At 38.6% G+C, this 18,492-nt stretch overlaps 2 protein-coding genes and 1 long non-coding RNA gene across 10 annotated transcripts in view; 2 read left to right on the top strand and 1 right to left on the bottom strand.

The window, feature by feature from the left end:
- The window catches only part of YIF1B (Yip1 interacting factor homolog B, membrane trafficking protein), a 165,458-nt gene that overhangs the window by 94,907 nt on the left and 52,059 nt on the right, over positions 1 to 18,492 (bottom strand).
- Positions 1 to 18,492, top strand: part of CATSPERG (cation channel sperm associated auxiliary subunit gamma) — a 100,314-nt gene that overhangs the window by 43,351 nt on the left and 38,471 nt on the right. The gene's annotated exons all lie outside the window — the stretch shown is intronic.
- Positions 1,735 to 2,851, top strand: LOC127556174 (uncharacterized). Its single transcript, XR_007952360.1, has 2 exons — positions 1,735 to 2,240; positions 2,473 to 2,851. It is a non-coding gene; the product is annotated as an uncharacterized LOC127556174 (long non-coding RNA).

Below are 18,492 nucleotides of genomic sequence, written 5' to 3'. Positions count from 1 at the left end.
GGTGAGTCCGGAAGCTTCAATGGCAGGTGAGCCCCATGCCTTCCCTGTTGTGGCTGCTTTTGGGAAAGCCTTGGGAAAAACAGGGGACTTTAGTAGTATTGGTTACATGCCATAGTGAGGTACAAATCCTGCCTGAGGAAGTGCTGACAAGCTAAGCCTTTCCTTAAAACCCCCAAGACCACTTTCTTTCCTCTGGACCTCCCCTCTTGGCCCCTGCCTCTTGCCTCACTGTGTGGATGTGTGTGTCTGTCCGGGTCTGTGTCTGTGTTTTGTAGGGGTGGGATGAAACCAACAGTGATCCTCCCTTTGTCAGGGTGGAGAAGAATTTGGGAGGCAGGTGGAAGGGGACAGGGAGCTGCCTATCTGGCTGGGTTCCTGTTGCCCAAGCCCTTGTGTCTCTGGTGCAGCTATGTCCTAAAGGTGATTGGTGGAGGAACTTCCCTGAAGGACATTGTGGATTACTCAGAGGAAGATATCATCCGCTACAACAGTCCTAATGACACGTAACTACTGTTCCCAAGCCCATAGGGCTCCTGGAGGCTCTTCCCCACAACAACCTTCCCCTGCCACTTTTTCCCAAGCCTTTCTGAAGTCCAGAAAGGCGGAGTAATTGTCCAAGCTGGTATCTGTAATATGTGTCGGAGCTGGGATTCAGACTCACGTCCTTTGGCTGTCTAAAGCTAGTTCCTGTCCCATGGCACCATCTTGGCCTTGAGGGCCAAACCGAATCCAACTAAACCTTTCTCTTTACAGTCTTACAATGACTTGAAGACAGCCTTCATGGCCTCTCTGAGTCTTAGCTTCTGCAGGTTAAGCAGGCATAAAATCATAGATTTAGAGCTAAAGGTCTGAGGCCACAGGATCGATATTTGTTAATAGCAAAATGCCTCCCATGAGCTGAAACATGGCCTCAGGCAAACCTGTGCACAAACGGCGTGCATGCACTCACAAGTATCCAAGTTCACCAGACAGCTGGCCTAGGGGCCCCAGCCAGAAGCAGAACGTAGCCTTTCCTCTCTCTAGCTCTGAGAGCCTCATCTGGATTGTCAGGGACAACTGGACAGATAGCCATTCCTTTAGCATCCTGAATTATAACAGCCCTGGCATTGAGTAAGTAAAGCCCGGGTCCCAGAGTCCTTCTCTCTGCCTGCCCAGTATCTGCAGGCTGCTCCCAGGCCTTGGGGAGAGGGAAAGAGTTCCCTGCTGCCTCAGTATCTGCAGGCTGCTGCTGGCTACCTTCAAGATGGAGTGTTGGGGGGATGGAGGTGGGAAGTTGCCTTGGTCCCCAGTGTTCCATAGCTGTACAATCCCCCTAGGTGGCTCTGTCTGCCGAACTCTCCTTGTTATGATATCATCCCCAAGTCTATCTATTCTCCTGAATTCTATTTCAAAATCATGGTGAGCAACAGGTAAGATCTTCTGGGAAAGAGAAGGGAAGGTGGTGTGGAGGCATATGGGAGAGCTCCTCGTTTTCCTCTTGGGCCCAAGGCCATCCAAGAACAAACTCTCTCTCCTGGCCAGGGGTGTAGACACAAGTACCTACTGTGATTATCAGGTCATCTTCATCCTCCACATCCATGGCCTCCCACTCAGCAGTGGCAGGGCCCTCTTCTTTTTGTGGGTGAGCCTCTCTTCTTCCTGCCTTCCCCTGCCCTTCCCCCATCACTCCTTTCCCAATCTTCCCCAGTCTGATATGGTGGGAACTGCTCTGAACCTAGAGTCAGAGGGCCTGGATTTGCATCTTGGCCCTGCCAGTTCTTAAATGACCTTGGCCAAGGTATTTGACCTCTCCTGGCCTCAGGTCCCTCATCTGTAAAATGAAGTGATTGGATTGAATCCTTAGATGGTCCCTTTCAGCTCTAAATCTCTGCTTCCGTGGACAAAGCTTACCATAACTATTCCTCCCTACCCAGCCCTAAATGACTGTTTCACTGACTATCTGCAGCTTCTCCTTTTTGTCTCCCTTTCCTTCATCCACCTCTTCCCTAAAGCCTGTAGGTCTCCCACCTTATGCCCATCCTTTCATGCCATCCCTTGGATTTCTTGAGGATGCTTTCCTTCTTTCCTGCTCTGCCTCATGGTCCTCAAGTCTCCTCTCCTAACCTCTTACCCTCACCAGATATCCTTGATTGTGCACTTGGCCATTCTTTTTCTTTACATCTGTTGGTGCTTCTTATGGCCACACTTACAGCATTGGTGGTCTGCTTTCAGCTGGAAGGCCAGTGATGTCATCATGTCAGGTGAAACTTCATTAGCTGAACAGAATAGAGGGACGTCCGCGGGCCAGCTCAGGGCAGAGAGCCGGGGTCTAGGTAGAAGTGCGGACAGGGTCTCAGGGATAGCTGGGCTAAGGAGCAGAGGCTAATTAGGCTTGGGGCAGGGATTGTGGTCTAACTAAGGACAAGGAAGTGGCTGAACTCTCTGAGCTCTAATGGGAGGCTAACTCATTAAGTCTGGTTCTTCTCCACACAGAGTCTTTTTCAACATACTCGTCATCCAGCGGTTCTGTTCCTTCCAGTGCTAAGGTCAGTGAATTACAGAGCCCTGAAGTAGAAGGAAGATCTTCCCGAAGGACAAGATTCAAGAAAAAATAATGAAACTTTGATAACCTTCACAAACCTCTTCCAGATTCTCCTTATCCTTGGTCTCTTCTCTTCCATCCCAACCTTCTTCCCCTCTCCATCCCTTCTGGCCTATCTTCCTCCCTACCCCAACATTTCCTGAGACTTTCCAGCCCCTCTTTTTTTTTTCTCCCTAGTCCCTTGCTATCTTCCATTCCTTCTGGCATCTTCCTTCCCTTCCAGCCTCCCTCATCCTCTAGATCAATCAATAAAAAACCACTTCTAGGGAATGGGTGGAGTTCCTGCAGTGTCTGGGCCATGGAGTATCAAAGGAGGCCGTCTCTTTCCAGAACCTAGCGCACACGGGGTTGGGGGTAGGGGAAGGAGGGTGGAAAGGGGAGACTAGAGCATAAGGACCTGAGAAAAAAGAGAGGAGGACCTCCTAGAGTGCTAGCCTAAGCTTGGGAAATGGTCAGCTAATGGCCAGCTAAACTGATGCTCTAAAAGTATGTTCTAAAAAAGCCTAGAAAGCACATGGCATGCAGTTGTGGGGGACAGGCACTTCTCCTCTCTCCTTCCTCTCTGTATGTCTGCCACACTGATCAAGGATAGAGCTAGGGGACAGGAGCCAGAAGACATCTCCAGGAGATAGGGAAGAGACCCAGGAGGAGGGAGGGGGGATGGTGGAGGAGGATAAGATAAAATGATCCTAGCTCAGTGATCCTGGTGGGGAGGATGAGGCACTGTACATGGTGACAGCCTAAGAGAATGTACCATTCCAATCTGGAGTCTAGCTGAGGAGGGATGAGAGCATGATGTACAGGGACAAGAGTTATAAGCTGGGAGATAGAATACTTGGATTTCAGGGCCAACTCAGCTTCCCTTCCCCTCTCTTGGCCCCAAGTTCAACTGTTAAGTGGGGATGATGATATTCAAGATCTACCTTACTAATCTGGAAGGAAAAATACTTGGTAAATCTTACTGGGCTTTAGAAATGTGAATGTCCAAACTGGGAAAACAAAAGGGAGAGAAGGCCTTGTCTCCCCAGTCAGAGTCTGTCATGGGCATGGCTGATCTCAGAGTAAGGCTCTTTTGTGCTGTGTCATGCTGTGATTCCATTAGCTAGGAGGAGTTTGGGGGATGCTGGGCAGCTTTAGAATTGTCTATATTCTTCCCATGCTCCTGATCTCATGAGCTCCAATCCCACATCAATTGCTTTTGGATATTTTGATCAATGTGCCCCACAGGAATCTCAAACTTGACCTGTCCAATACAGAATTCATCTCCTCCCGTCTCCATACCTTTTCTCCTTCCTTCCAAATTTACCTATTGATGGTAGAAAGCATCACTACTTATCTAGTCATCTAAGGTCACCTCTTTATCTTTGATATCTCTTATCTCACTCACATCCAATTTGTCTCAATCTTACTAATAACTTTTCAGTATCTCTCCATTATGTCCTCTGCTCTCCACTCACTTAGCCACAAGCTTAGATCAGGCTCTTATCTGGACTATTACAATAGCTTTCTACTTGGACTCTTTAATCTAGTCCATGCTTCCTATACAGTTACAGAGTGATTTTTCCATGATCTGACCACATCACTCCCTTACTCAGCAAACTCTTTCCCTACTTTACTTTAGAAATGAGAGAGAGACAGAGACGGAGACAGAGATTCATTCCACATTTCAGCTAAGTAGATTAGGAGGTCCCAAATATGTCATGCAAAAATACTTGAAATAATGCTTCAGAGAAATGCAAATTAAAACAAGCTTCAAATATCTTTTCAGACTTAGATTGGCTAAACTAAAAGGGGGAAATAACAAAGATTGGAGGTGATATGGAAAAATTGGGATACTAATATGCTGATGATGGAACTCTAAACTGATCCAACCATTTTGGAATGTCTAAAGACATACATTTGTGTATACCCTCTGACCCAGTAATATCACTATTAAATCTGTTTTCCAAGGTGATCAGGGGAAAAGAAAAAGAGCTTATATGTTCTAAAATATTTATAGCATCTCTTATTATGGTTGCAAAGACCTAGGGATTGAGGAAATGCCTAACAATTGGGGAACAGCTGAATGAGTTATGGTATATAATTGTGAGGGAACACTGTTATAAGAAATGATGACTTTAGAAAAACATGGAAAGACTCACATGAATAATGGAGAATAAAATAAGCAGAATTGAGAACATTAGATACAGTAATAGGAATATTGTCTGAAGTATAATTGTGAATGACTAAATTATTTTTTGAGTATTATAAATGCTCTAATGAACTACAAAAGACAGCTAAAAGAGATGCTATCCATCTATAAAGAAAGAAATGATAAATGGAAGTATGTATAGTATGGTTTTGCACACACAGATACATTTACATATATATGTACAAATACACATAGACATACTTTTTTTGTCTAATGGTAGCCTTTTTAAGTGAGGGATGGGGAAAGGAGAAAGGATGCATGCTACAAAGCAAAAAACTCAGAAGCACAGAAATAAAAAACATGGTAATTTTGAAAATGTTATGTAGTATTTATTACATAATTTTCCAGAAAATTTAAATCAGGATGAAAAGGAGTTTCATGTTTTTTTAATTGAATACTTTGTGTGTGTGTGTGTTGTGCTATGAATATGGAAATTTTTGTCTTTATGTCTGTTTAAAATTGGAAAAGAAAAATTAAGAATTCTAAAGTAGAAAAAGATGGAAGCAATGGTAGGTAGCAAAGATGAATGTAAGTGTTCAATAGTTTTGTAAAAATAGTGTCAATGGGACTAAATAATTAGAGCAATATTAATTGCTCATGGATATGTTGAGCCAATATAGCGAAAATAGCTATATCACCTAAGTAATTTACTTATTCAGGGTCATGCCAACCAAACTGCATTAAAGGTTATTTTATGGAAGTAGAATAACATCATTCATCTGAAGAGGGAAAAAGGTCCAGACTCTCAAGGGAAATAATGGAAAAAATCGAATGAAAGGGAACTTAGGAATACCAGATCTCAATAGTACAAAGTTACCAAAATCATTTGGTACTATGGGGTGGCGGGGATGGGTGGGGTGGAATCACTCTGGATGACCAAAAGGAAAAACTGAGTCAGATCTTGGAGCCCCAAACTCCCCTCCAGCAAAGCAGACCTCAGACTTGCTCTTCATCTGAGGTATCATCTTCTTTCAGGGTTCTATTTATATAGAATTACAAATACAATAAAAATGGAATATTTCATTGGTTACCATATAATGCATAGACTAAAATATGAATTCAGTAGGGTCACAGGTGAAAGATATATTTCCAGTGACTAGGTGGTCATAAGACGGATGATCTACCCTTGTGTTGGGGCATGGGGATATGGCGTATTCCACTGATCATGAGATAGATGAACCATCCCTTAGATTTGGCAAGTGGAGAAAGCACATCCCAGTAACATTTTTTTGGGGGGAAGGACTTGAAGGCTTTCCATCATACCAGCATGGAATGTGGATGAAACAGGATAAAGATATTTTGTGCCAGCATTTTTGTGGTGCTATAGTTATACAAGTAGGCCTCATATCTGATACACAAATAATTTTTATTATATAAGCATGAAATCTGCAAAAAGCCTCTATAAGAATCCTTAATTTTTTTGCCTTTATAAGAATTGTTTGTTTATATCTTTATTATCCCCAGTCATATGCAAAACAACATTTTTGGGGGTAATATAGGTTCATTTTTATATATTTCCATATGACTCATGTTGGGAGAAAAAAGTCAGAATGGAAGGGAAAAACCATGAGAGAAAAAAAAAAGAAAAAAGTGAACATAGCATGTATTGATTTACATTCAGTTTCCATAGTTCTCTGTTTGGATTTCCAGTAGATTATCAGATTGGTTGGTATATAGTTGGGCAAAATAGTATCTAATTATTTTAATTTCTTCATTAATGGTAAATTCACCTTTTTCATTTTTGATGCTATAATTTCTTTTTTCTTTTCTTTTTCTAATCAAAAGTTTATTTGGAGGGTGGGGGGAATCCCCATAAAACCAACTCTTAGTTTTATGTTCAATAGTTTTCTTTCAATTTTATTAACCTCTACTTTGATTTTCAGAATTTCTAGTTTATTGTTTAATTGGGACTTTTTAATTTGTTCTTTTTTTAGTTGCATGTCAATATCTTTATTTTATTTTATTCATGTAACTAAAGACATGAAATTTCTCCTAAGAACTATTTTGGCTGCATCCCATATGTTGGTATGTTGTCCCTATATTGTCATTCTCTTGGATAAAATCATTCATTGTTTCTACAGTTTGTTGTTTGATTCCTTCAGTGTTTAGAATTAGATTATTTAATTTCCAATTGATTTTGGGTCTTTCTTCCCCCAGCCCTTTATTAAATGTAATTTTTCCTGTATCATGATCTGAAAATGCATTTATAATTTCTGCCTTTCTGCATTTGACTGTGAGGTTTTTATGTCTAATGCATTATCAAATTTTTGTGTAGTTGCCATGTACCATTGAGGAAAAGGTATATTCTTTTCTATCTCTACTCAGTTTTCTTCAGTCCATCATATCTAACTTTTCTATTTCTATTAACCTTCCTAAATCCTTTCTTGTTAATTGTGTGCTTAGATTTATTAATTCTGAGAGGGAGAGGTTGAGATTCCCCCACTAGTCTAGGTTTGCTGTCCATTTCTTCCTGTAACTGGAACTTTTCTAAGAATTTGGATGCTGTACCACTTGGTGCACATATGTTTTGTAACAATACCACTTCATTGTCTATGGTATCCTTTAACAAGATGTAGTTTCCTTCTTTATCTCTTTTAGTTATATCTATTTTTGCTTTTGCTTTGTCTGAAATCAGGAATGTATTGTATATATATATATATATATATATATATATATATATATATATGTATGTGTATATATATATATATATGTATGTGTGTATATATATATATGTGTGTGTGTATATATATATATATATATATATATATATATATATATATATATATTAATCTCTCTTTTAACCCTATCCCTCCTTGGTAGTGTTTTGTTTCTGACTAACCCCTCCCTCAACCTACCCTCCCTTCCATCACCCCTCTTCTATTCTCTTACCCTTTTTTCCTTGTATTACTTCTTAATCCCTTCTATCCCACCCCTTCCTTTCATTTCTGCTTTCTCTATTTCCCTAGAGGATAAGACAAATTTCTGTACTCAACTGAGATAATATTTCTCCTTTGAGCCAAAACTAATTAGAATGAGCTTCAGATAATGCTCATCCCACTCCCTTCTTTCCTTATATGGAAATAGGTCTTTTGTGCCTCATGTGATTTAATTTATCCCTTTCCCCCTTTCCTTTCCTCTTCTCCCAGTACAATCCTTTTTCCAACCCTTAATGTTTTTTTCTTTAATATTATCCCATCAGAGTCAGTTTGTACCCACCCCTCCCCTAAGTGCCTCAATAAAAGATACAGTACTCAAAAGTTACAAGTATCATCTTACCATCTAGAGATGTAAACAGTTTAACCTTTAAATAATATGTTGCTGGATTTTTTCTTTCCTATTTAATCTTTCTCTGCTTCTCTTGAGTCTTGTGTTTGTAGATCAAATTTTCTGTTTATTGCTGGTCTTTTCAGCAGAAATGATTGAAAGTCCCGTACTTCATTGAAAATCCCTTTCCTCCCCTGAAAGATGAAGCTCAATCTCACTAGCTGATTCTTAGTTTTCTTTGGTGATCTTTTGAAGAATGCTATCTAGACTCTTTTTGTGGCTGTGGTTTTCAAGTAGACCAATAATTGTTCAATTGTCTTTCTTTGATTTAGTATACAGGCTAGCTGTTTTTCCGATGAAGTATTTTACATTTTCTTTCGTTTTTTCATCCTTTTTAGCTTGTTTGACTGATTCTTGATGTCTCATAGAATCATTAGTTTCTATTTGCCTGGTTCTAGTTTTTAAATGTATGGTTTTCTTCAGTTAGCTTTTGTATCTCCTTTTCCATTTGATTAATTCTACTTTTCAAGGTGTTTTCTTCAGTGATTTTGTTGTTGTTGTTGTTGTTGTTTAGGATTTGTATTTTTTAAGGAATCGTTTTCCTCAGTCAATTTTTGTCCCTCCTTTTCCAAGCTGTTGATTCTCTCATATCTCTCATTTCTTTTACCAAACTTTCTTCTACCTCTCTTATTTTACTTTTAAGTGTGCTATGAAGAAGACTTTTTGGGCTTGAGATCAATTCATATCACCATTCCAGGTTTTTCACATGGGCATTTTGTCCTCTTCTGAGTTGTTTTTTCTTTTGCTCATTTTCTTTCTATTTTCCTATTTTGTGACTTTTAAGGTTGAACTTCTGGGTATAGGGGGCTCTGTCTCCCTTCTTGTGCAGCTCTGAGCCTTAGCTTTGAGCACAGGGGTGCCTTTGTTTGGTGTCTTGCTCACAGCAGGGGGTACCCCAGCCTACTCCTACCTATTATTGCCTGGTTTCCCCAGATGGTGATTTGCTTTTTGTGTTGGGACTGGTTGGCTCTGCCACTGAACCAGGCCTGAGGATCTCAGTTGGTTGATCTGCTGTGATTAAGACCCTCTCACTGGCATTCCCCTACATATCCCTCCTCAGTCTGAGCTGCACTGAGTACCCTTTTACCTCAGTAAGACTGATATTTTTTGAAGTCCTTCCAATCTATCTTGATCTGGAGAGTAATTTTATTTTATCTCTTTGTAGTCTCTGTCATTGCAGACTCTGTTCAGAGGTTTGGTTTTATGTGGTTTTCAAGGGAAACTGGGAAAATGCAAGCAGCTTCCTGGCTTCACTCTACCATCTTGACTCCTACCATTTCAAAATCTATATTCTTTTACAAAGTATGAATTACTAATTCTTATATTTACTATTGGATAATTGTGATGACCGCGTATTTAAAATCAGCCAGAGTCAGGAATTCATGTTAAGGGACAAATCTTCAATCTTTATTCTCAGTAGAGGTGAAGAAGGATTGCGATAGCAATATGGGCAGCTGCGACAGAAAGCCAGCTAGCAGAGGGGGATCGGAGGTGAAGGGCAATCGTGATAGCAATGTGAGCAGCTGTGACAAGATGCCAGCCAGCAGTCTCTCTTTCCACTTCCCTTTCCACTCCCTTGCCTCCACCCACCAAAATCGTCATTTCCTATGTAACACATCAGAACTTACACAAAGAGAGGGCGGGGCCATTCTTTCTCCAAGCATATACATTAATAGAGTATGGTCCAATTACTATTTAGCCTCACGTGCTTGGGACCTCAGTGCATCAACTCAAGCCTCAGCCCATTACAGATAATTTGAGTAGATAAATATTACTAAATGAATAATTACTAACAATCATTGCTCCCCATAAAATATTAATGGTCTGATTAATGCTGATTAGAGTTTGAGTAGGTGTCCCCAGTAATTCAGCTTTCTTACTACCTGTTAAAAATAGTTGAGTCACTGGAAGAGATTAGATATATAACAAACATAAGGAGACAGACATAATAACCTGTTGTTTAGTCATTGTCATATCTACTCTTCTTGACCCCACAAATCTTTGCATATGTGACTCTTCTATCTTCCAATATATCTCAAAGTCTATCCAAGTTCATGTTTATTATTTCTATGATACTATCTACCCATCTCATCCTTTGTCATCCCCCTTTCCTCTTGCCTTCAATCTTTCTTAATATCAGGATCTTTTCCATTGAGTTCTGTCTTCTCATTATGTGACCAAAGTATTTCAGCTTCAACTTCAATATTTGATTTTTCAATGAATAGTCTGAATTTAATTTTTGACTGATTTCATCTCCCTGCTGTCCAAAGGACTCTCAAAATTCTCCACTCCATAAAAAACATAGTTTTGACTATATGGGCCTTTGTCATCAAAGTGAGAACTCTACTTTTTAATATTATGTCCAGATTTGGCATAGCTTTCCTTCCAAGTATTTTTTTATTTCATGGCTACAATCATCATCTGCAGTGATATTTGAAACCCAGAATATAAAATCTTAAAAATATTTGCATTTCTTCTCTTTCTTATTTGCCAGAAAGTGATGGGACCAGTTGCCATGATTTTAGGATTTTTTTTCTTGTTGAGCTTCAAGTTCTTCTCTCACACTCATCAAGAGGAGTCTTAATTTCTCTTCACTTTCTGCCATCAGAATGACATTGTCTATATGTCTGATATGGTTGAGAATTGACTTGGCAACCTTGATTTCAGCTTTTGATTCATCCAATTTAGTATTTTGCATCATATTATCTGCATGTAAGTTAAATGAGGTAGCAATATATAGCCTTATTATACTTTTCCACTCTTAAACCAGTTATTTGTTAGATGTTTGGTTCTAACTGTTGCTTCTTAGCCTGCATATAAATTCCTCAGGAGTCAAGTAATATGATCCGATACTCTCATCTCTGAGAACTTGCCACTTTTTGGTGTGGTTCACACAGTTTAGGGCTTTAGTGTCATCAGTGAAAGAACAGAAGTGTTTTTTTTTTTCTGGAATTCCCTTATTTTCTCCCTAATCCAGCAAATGTTGGTGATTTGGTCTCTAATTCTTTAGCCTCTTTGAAAACCAGTCTGCTTTTCTAGTAATTCTCAGTTCACATATTGCTGTAGCTTAGCTTGCAGAATCTTAAGCATAATTATATTAGTGTTTGAAATGAGTGCAACATTTCTTGACATTGTCCTTATTTAGGACTGGGATAAAAATGGATCTTTTCCAATCCAGTCGCTACTGTTGAGCTTTACAAATCTGCCTGCTTATTGAATGCAGCATTTTAACAGTAGTATCTTTTAGAATTTTGAGAAATTCCATCACCTCCATTAGCATTATTGCAAATAAAAAGAAAATCTACCTTCTACAGGATGCCTTCTCCCCATTAATTTCTTGTTTATCCTGTATAGAGCTTGTATATATATATATTTGTATCTTCCCTCTTGAATTATGAGTTTCTTATTGGTAAGGACTATTTTTTTTGGCCTCTTTTTGAATTCTAACACTTAGCACAGTGGCTGGTAAATAAATGTTTATTGGTAGAAAAATACTTTTCACATTTATGAATAACAAAGATCAAATCAGGAATAGAGAGGATGACAAAATAAAATGGACAACTTTGATCACCTAACTTTTAAAATTTTGGCATAAAATCAATGCAGCTAAAACGAGCAAGAAAGCAATTAATTAAGAGGTAGTGTGTGGAAGGATGGAAACTTTACAGTAAGTTTTCTGACAAAGTTCTCATTTCTAGCATATATAAGGAACTGATTTAAATTTATGAGAATAAAAGCCATTCCCCAACTGATAAATAAGCAAAGGCTATAGCGAGTTTTCCAACCCATCAAATTAGCAAGGAAAATGATAAAAGCTGGAGGGGTTGTATATAAACAAGAAGAACTATGAATTGGTCCAGGCATTCTGGAAAACAATTTAGAATGATAGCCCAAAAGGTACTAAAATTATGCATACGCTTTGATCCAGCAGTACCACCAGAAGACCTACCTATACCCCCAAAGAATGGGAAAAAATAATACATAATTATTAACATATTAATTGAAAAATTTTTTGCAATATCAAAAAATAGAAACTAGTGGTATTCCTGTCAACTGAAAAATAGCTATAGTGTTACAGAAATGATGAAGAGATCAGTTTCTTTTTTTTAAATAACTTTTTATTGACAGAACCCATGCCAGGGTAATTTTTTTTTTTGGTAAACTAAATGATGTATTTATATTTTTTTTATTTTATAATAACTTTTTATTGATGGAATCCATGCCAGGGTAATTTTTTTTTTACAAATTATCCCTTGCACTCGCTTCTGTTCCAATTTTTCCCCTCCCTCGCTCATCCCCTCTCCTAGATGGCAAGCAGTCCTATATATGTTACATATGTTGCAGTATATCCTAGATACAATATATGTTTGCAGAACCGAACAGTTCTCTTGTTGCACAGGGAGAATTGGATTCAGAAGGTAAAAATAACTTGGGAAGAAAAACAAAATTGCAAATAGTTCACATTCGTTTCCCAGTGTTCTTTCTTTGGATGTAGCAGCTTCTGTCCATTTATCAATTGAAACTGAGTTAGGTCTCTTTGTCAAAGAAATCCACTTCTATCAGAATACATCCTCATACAATATCGTTATTGAAGTGTATAATGATCTCCTGGTTCTGCTCATTTCACTCAGCATCAATTCATGTAAGTCTCTCCAAGCCTCTCTGTACTCATCCTGCTGGTCATTTCTTACAGAACAATAATATTCCATAACATTCATATACCACAATTTACCCAGCCATTCTCCAATTGATGGGCATTCATTCAATTTCCAGTTTCTAGCCACTACAAATAGGGCTGCCACAAACATTTTGGCACATACAGGTCCCTTTCCCTTCTTTAGTATTTCTTTGGGATATAAGCCCAGAAGTAACACTGCTGGATCAAAGGGTATGCACAGTTTTATAACTTTTTGGGCATAATTCCAGATTGCTCTCCAGAATGGTTGGATTCGTTCACAACTCCACCAACAATGCATCAGTGTCCCAGTTTTCCCGCAACCCCTCCTACATTCATCATTTTTTCCTGTCATCTTAGCCAATCTGACAGGTGTGTAGTGGTATCTCAGAGTTGTCTTAATTTGCATTTCTCTGATCAATAGTGATTTGGAACACTCTTTTCATATGAGTGGTAATAGTTTCAATTTCATCATCTGAAAATTGTCTGTTCATAGCCTTTGACCATTTATCAATTGGAGAATGGCTTGATTTCTTATAAATTTGAGTCAGTTCTCTATATATTTTGGAAATGAGGACTTTATCAGAACCTTTAACTGTGAAGATGTTTTCCCAGTTTGTTGCTTCCCTCCTAATCTTGTTTGCATTAGTTTTGTTTGCACAAAGGCTTTTTAATTTGATATAATCAAAATTTTCTATTTTGTGATCAGTAATGGTCTCTAGTTCATCTTTGGCCACAAATTTCTTTCTCTTCCACAAGTCTGAGAGATAAACTATCCTATGTTCCTCTAATTTATTTATAATCTCGTTCTTTATGCCTAGATCATGGACCCATTTTGATCTTATCTTGGTATACGGTGCTAAGTGTGGGTCCATGCCTAATTTCTGCCATACTAATTTCCAGTTATCCCAGCAGTTTTTTATCAAATAATGAATTCTTATCCCAAAAGTTAGGATCTTTGCGTTTGTCAAACATTAGATTGCTATAGTTGACTATTCTGTCTTGTGAATCTAACCTTTTCCACTGATCAACTAACCTATTTCTTAGCCAATAACAAATGGTTTTGGTGCCTGCTGCTTCATAATATAATTTTAGATCAGGTACAGCTGGGCCACCTTCATTTGATTTTTTTTCATTAATTCCCTTGAGATTCTCGACTTTTTATTGTTCCATATGAATTTTGTTGTTATTTTTTTCTAGATCATTAAAATATTTTCTTGGAAGTCTGATTGGTATAGCACTAAATAAATAGATTAGTTTAGGGAGTATTGTCATCTTTATTATATTCACTCGGCCTATCCAAAAGCACTTAGTATTTTTCCAATTATTTAAGTCTGACTTTATTTGTGTGGAAAGTTTTTTGTAATTTTGCTCATATAAGTCCTGACTTTCCTTTGGTAGATAGATTCCCAAATATTTTATGCTATCAACAGTTATTTTGAATGGAATTTCTCTTTGTATCTCTTGCTATTGGATTTTGTTGGTGATGTATAAAAATGCTGAGGATTTATGGGGATTTATTTTGTATCCTGCTACTTTGCTAAAATTATGAATTATTTATAATAGCTTTTTAGTAGAATCTCTGGGGGCCAGGGTAATTTTTTACATTATCCTTTGCACTCCCTTCTGTTGTGATTTTTCCCCTCCCTCTCTCCACCCCCTCCCCCGGATGGCAAGCAGTCTTATACATGTTAAATAGGTTACAGTATATCCTAGATACAATATATGTATGCAGAACCGAACAGTTCTCTTGTTGCACAGGGAGAATTGGATTCAAAAGGTATAAATAACCCGGGAAGAAAAACAAAAATGCAAGCAGTTTATATTCATTTCCCAGTATTCTTTCTTTGAGTGTAACTGCTTCTGCCCAAGAGATTAGTTTCAAAGAAAGCTATGTAGAATGATGAACTGATGTAGAATGAAGATAGCAGAACCTAGAGAACAATTTATATAGCAATAAGAAAATTGTAAAGATAACTTCGAATGACCTCTAAGAACTCTGATCAATACAATGACCAATGAGGATTCCAGATGATTGATATGCTACCCACACTACATACCTTTTGACCAGGGGTGGACTCAAGGGACACACATTTTTTGGACATGATCACTGTGGAAATTTGTTTTGCTTGGCTATACACACAGATGTGTGTGTATGTGCATATGTATGTGAAAATATGCAGATAGGTCTTTAGCTAGATAGATCATTTTTTTCATTGCAGAAGTGGGGAAAAAATATAAGTTTTTTAAAAGTTTTTTTTAAGTATCAGAATTCTAAAATTCAGAATAAGCTCAGGTTATCCAAGGAATTAAGAACAATTGGAAAAGAGTGGGTTTTTAAGAGAAAGTATATGTTCCCTGCATTCACAATCTAGAATTGAGATCACTAACAGGGTATTTTTGACTACTTGCCCTCAGGGTTCTAGGGATAACTCTGAAGACCTGGTTTCTTAAAGGTTTGCGCCTGATCCCCCTTCAGTGTGCTACTCATGGTCAATAACTTAGTTGAACCTCATTAGATTTTAGAAAAAAGGTTTTACTAAGAAGGCATAGTAAGAATAGTTGTACAAAACATTCTCCTATAGGAACATACTCTTGTCTTAAACACACAGGATCCTTTGGAGGAAGAAGCTCAAGCTAAAGTATGATAGTAATCAAGCACACACACAAAGGCCTCAGATGAAAAAGGGGTAACTCTCAGCACCTGGGCCTAAGAATCCTTTTCTCCTTTTGTGAAGTCCTCATGTAATTCCCCTTAAGTGGTTTTCAGGCAAGTGATCCTGAACAAGATGAGGTGAGATCTCTCAGGACAGTTGTGAAAATCAAGTAAGGCTTCATCTGCTTCAGAGTTTGAGTAGACCTGAGGACTTTGAAGATTGAGTCAAGGGCATACTTAAGTCCTCTTCCTGCTATACTCCCATGACATCATTTTCTCCCTATTTCAATCAACTCTGTACTTATTGGTCAAGTTCAATTTCTTGGGTAGTTCCCCGCGTTTAGAATGTAAGACTCTCAGCTAATGAGGGTGAGGGTCAGTGATGGGAGGGGGTGTTTGAGTTAGGGATTAAAAGTGTTGACCCAGTCCCAGAAGGTGCTTCCTCCCTTCGATTGTCTGCTCGGTGGCTGGGATGCCTTTCTCGAGAGAATGTGTAATAAACTTTGCTTTGCTTCTAGAGCTCTCTCCAGCTTGTTTATTAAATGGTTACCCCTCATCATTTCTGAACCACCCAGTCCCTTGCTGTTGAGTTGAACTCACCTTGCTGTTGAGTTGAACTTCACAAGTGAAGTGAAACAACACTTTAGATTACGGCTTCCTTTTTTGACAGGGTTACCAAACTGGCAGATAAGGGGAATACTGTAGAATTTGCCTAGGGTAGATTTTACCTAGGCCTTTGATAGGCCTCAAACTATTCTTGTAGTGGAGATAAAATGATGTGGATTAAAGGAAAACAGAATTATATGAATTTAAAGCTGATTGATGGCTGGACTCAAAAGCATTGCTAATGGGTCAATGTCAACAAAAATAACTAGCATTTCAGTTTTAAGATTTGAAAAACACTTTGTGTGTTATCCTCCCAACAACCCTCTGAGATAGGTCTTATTATCTTATTTTATCCATGAGAACACTGAGTCTTTGAAGGGCTAAGAGATTATACAACAGGATTATACAACAGTGAGGGTATAGAAAGGGAGGGAAGGGTTCCAGCATTAAGCACCTACTATGTGTCGAATAGAAACATTGAAGGAGAAATTGAATCCAGATCTACTAACTTGCATAATCACAGATGTACTCAACAAATGTACTGATATCACAAAAGTAGGAGGGGGTTGTTAATACACTGGAAAACAGTCAAGATGCAACAAAAATCTTGACAGACTACAAAATTCAACTTGACTAATAAGATGCAAATCAGTAGGGATAAAAGTCAAGTCTTAGATTTGGATTCAAGAAATCAACTTTTAAAACACAAGATGTAGGAGGCAGGTTAGGCATTAGTCTGTCTAAAAAAGGTCTGAGGGTTTTAGTGGACAAAAATCTCAGTAGGAATCAACACTAGGATGTGATAGCCAAAAGAGCTAATAGGATCCAGGGTTACATTCAGAGAAACATAGTTTCCATGAATAAGGCAACAAGAGTCTCTTGGTTTTGCCCTCATCAGACTCTGATCTTCCTGAATCGTTCTTAGTTTCTATATAAAATTTTAATGAGAAAGCTACAGTACATTTAGTATGATGCTGATGAGGGGATTAGAAGAAAACAGGAATGTTTTCACAAATGCTAGTTCCTACAAGACCACAAATTTGCCAAAAAGCAATTAAGGAAGGAAAAAAGCTACTACTATGGGCCAGGAGCTTTATAGATATGATCTCATTTGATCCTAACTATAACCCTGAGTGTTATTATCCCTATTTTACAGATAAGGAAACTAAACTGGGGGCTAAGAAACTAGTAAATGTCTGAAGCTAGATTTGCACTCTGATTCTCCCAGTCCATTGGGCCTACTAGCTGTCTCAATGGACAGAAAGACAGAAGATGCAAGATTCTACTGTGTCCAATTACCTGTTGATTAGGAAAAAGCATTTGATGGGGCAGCTAGGGGGGGCAATAGATAGAGTACTAGTCCTGAAGTCAGGAGAATCTGAGTTCAAATCTAGCCTCAGATACTTAATACTTCCTAGCTGAGTGACCCTGGGCAAGTCACTTCACCCCAATTGCCTCAGCAAAAAATAAAATAAAATAAGGAAAAAAAGCATTTGATTCAGTTGACCAATATGATTCCCAGCTCCATGCCCGCAAGGAGTATCCTGAGCATTTATCAAAATTGTTCATGATTCCTTTGAAATTTCCTTTCAAAGCTCCTTGACTATTTACCAGGAAATAAACTGCAAAGTAATTAATCCAGGCACCCTAATCTTGCTTTCTGATAAGGCCCTGACACTGGAGTAGTAGGGGGACTTCGGATAGAGGAGAAAATGCTTGAAAGTCTGTTTGAAAAAGGTGTGAGGACAGATGACCTGTGTGCTCCTCTCAATCTTGGAGATGTCAAAAGAACGTGAAGAAAGGACCCCGGTATATTGGGCAGTTCCACTGAGCTGAATTTATGGGAGTCTCTAGTCAAGGGATGTACAGGATAGATGAGCAGACAGATCTGCCCTATGATGGAAATCACAAGCCAGCAAAATTATTAGAGAAGAGAGTTCAATAAGTTCTCTATCAGATGCTATCTCATTCTCACCCTGAATTGAGTCACTATACTTTCATGCTGAACTGCCCAGCTCTCATGCTGGGGATCCCATTGTCATGATTCATGGTTCCTTTAGCCCTCACTACATCTGAGCTGAGGTTTCAGTAATGCTTTCCTTGGTTTTCTATTTACAGCCTACATGAGACCATGCTGTATGCCTTGTTCCCCTGCCACCTCTCTACCCACATGTTCCCCCCTTTAGTTTCAGCTGGACATGGGAGGGTCTTAGATTCAGGTGATTGAGTAAAACCTAGCAAATTATTTGTTCAAACCCCTTGAAGATGGGATCGATATTCATTTGGCTGTGGGACACCTCTCCCTCTTCAAAAACCTAATCATCCAGCCCTACTACCCCAATTTTTGTTTGGTGCAGCAACCATGGTCAGTTTCTCTTAAACTTCTGGAGGTTAGAGACTATTTTATTTCACTTTTTGTCTTTTCATCATCACCATTTCATCAGCATTGCACAAACTAA

This window comes from Antechinus flavipes, chromosome 3 (assembly GCF_016432865.1).
Source record: "Antechinus flavipes isolate AdamAnt ecotype Samford, QLD, Australia chromosome 3, AdamAnt_v2, whole genome shotgun sequence".
NCBI lineage: Eukaryota > Metazoa > Chordata > Mammalia > Dasyuromorphia > Dasyuridae > Antechinus > Antechinus flavipes.
The sequence above is the reverse complement of the archived record's forward strand: the minus strand, read 5'-3'. Positions and strand labels throughout refer to the sequence as shown.